The sequence below is a fragment of the Dipodomys merriami genome, unplaced genomic scaffold (genome assembly GCF_024711535.1).
Source record: "Dipodomys merriami isolate MVZ:Mamm:240054 unplaced genomic scaffold, mDipMer1.0.p SCAF_746, whole genome shotgun sequence".
NCBI lineage: Eukaryota > Metazoa > Chordata > Mammalia > Rodentia > Heteromyidae > Dipodomys > Dipodomys merriami.
In genome coordinates, this window is record NW_027206342.1 from 491,961 (window position 1) to 494,287 (window position 2,327).

Here is a 2,327-nt window from a genome sequence, read left to right on the forward strand (position 1 = left end):
AGACATCATATCAGCAAAATTTTGGTATAATCAGTAAGAATGCTTCAGAAATATGGAGAAAAACATTTTGGGACCAGCGAGTTAAAACAATAAACAGAGCAGCAGAGTAAAATCCTTTATAGATTAGAGGAAAACAATACTGTGTTTTTACCATGTGAATTCAGAAGACCAAGAAACTTAGACAGTATCAGAAGTTTATACCAAAGACATTGCATTGATACTTTTTATATTCTAATGTTCTAAACTTAATTATTTATATTCCAATCTATTTATGGGATGAATATCAATTTAGTTGTCAAATTATCATCTAAGTCTAGTAAGTTTCACTGTGTGAAATTTAAGATCAGCACACATAAATAAAAATATATAAGTATATATAATATAAGAAATTATTTTTCATTGTTCTGTTGTGGTTAGGGTATCAAAGGCAACTCCGTTTTAAAGTATTGTTCCATTATCTCTCCCTCAGTTTTTGGTAGAGTTAGATCTAAAGCTTTACCATTTTGAGATTTACAGCTTAGAGGCAATAGGAAACACTGTGATTAAAACATTACCAATTTAAGGCCTAATATCGAGGAGAAACATATGGACTTGTGCAGGAGCTATGGAAATATTTGTTGATAGAAAGTCAGTTGTGTATGTTCCTGCCTGGTTGGATTATAGACAGGCTAGGACATTAGGTAATCATGCATATGAACAATATTTTTACCTTCTTGGCTTTAGCTACTTTTGAAGTGTTTGGTTTAATAAATATAATATTTTATTTATATAATATTTATATAATAAATATAATATTTTATAATATATTATATATTATAATATTATATATAATATATATAATATATTATATATAATATATGTAATAAATATGATATTTTATTTACATAATATTTATATAATAAATATAATAAATATAATATTACTTCGAATATCTGCCTTTAGCTACCAACTCATGGATAAGGTCTAAGTGTCCACTGTAGGCTTCCCCATGAAGAGGTATATACTCATCCTCACACCTATTTTTATAAAATACCTTCTATTCTGAACAATTCGTTCTCAACTGTTCGTCTCTCTATGATCCCTTGTAACTAAGATGAGTTTTGTTCCAGTAAGACAATCTATGCAGCCATGGTAAGATATTCTGGTTGGTCTCTTCCTACATGGAAGAAGGGTAAAGGGTCAGGTAGACATTTGTACCTTTGAGACCTCATTTGGGAAATTTTAAGCTGCAGATGTTTAGAAGTAACTTTTAAGAAGGCTTACTTTGAGTCCATTAGATCCACAAAGCTAACTCAGTTGATAAGTAAGTACTTGAAAAGCCATCACCTTTGGACTTAGCTATAAAGGCTTCAAAATATGGTCAAATTTAAAATGAAAAAAACAAAATAGTCATTGACAGAAAAATGGCAAATGTGAGCAATCCACCAAACAATATAAGTTTTTTTCCACTATACACAGAAATTTAGAGAAATGTGTTCAATAACATTTTTAGGAACAATAAGGGTTCATTGTTACAAATAGGCAACCAAGGATATATGCCTGTATAAAGACTGCATCATTAACTACTTAAACTTAGAGGATACTACATGCTTCAGCAGCAGGTCTACCCAAATGACAACAATACAGAGATTCACATGGCTCTTGCACAAGGATCATATAAAAATTTGTGAAGCATTCCTTATTTTTCATTTTTCAGATGCAAGAAATAAAAAACAGTTATTAAAAAGTTGATTACAAAAATTCAAGGGTAACAACATATATAATTCATAGAATTAAAGGTTAGTTTGACATCAGTGTTTACATCTTCACCTTAGAAAGGCCTTTACATAGCAAAACCTTTACAAACTTGAAATTAGATAACATTGTCATCTTATCCCAAAGAAATAAAATACTATAAGGACCTAGGGAAAAAAGGAATCTTAAATGTTTTCTATATGGAATGCAATTTGAATGGACACATTTAGTAATTAACCTATATATTATAAAACATGTAGAATTCAAAATATTATATCTAGGAGAGAAGGAAATAGATTATGGACATTATACAAACATAGATATACTTTTTTTCAGAAAAGCACCAGGAATACCTTTAGTTTCTATAGAATTCATTTCCACAGATAAGTTAAATTATTCCTGATTTTAAAAAATCACAAACTCTGCAGAAAACATTATAGATGTATACGAACAACTCTTGAATATATTTTGATATCAGTGTCAGGCAATTCACTTGGAAGAATAACATGGAATCCATGACTTTTTAAAGTAAGAAATTGTTGTTACTTTGCATTGGGTAAATATTTTTAGGGACATGAAGGATGAACTGGCAT

The 2,327-nt window shown here is 29.4% G+C and overlaps 1 pseudogene; it reads left to right on the top strand.

Moving 5' to 3' along the window:
• The first annotated feature begins 1,586 nt into the window (after positions 1 to 1,586).
• On the top strand, positions 1,587 to 1,686 carry LOC138818370 (U6 spliceosomal RNA; annotated as a pseudogene).
• The last annotated feature ends 641 nt before the right edge of the window (positions 1,687 to 2,327 follow it).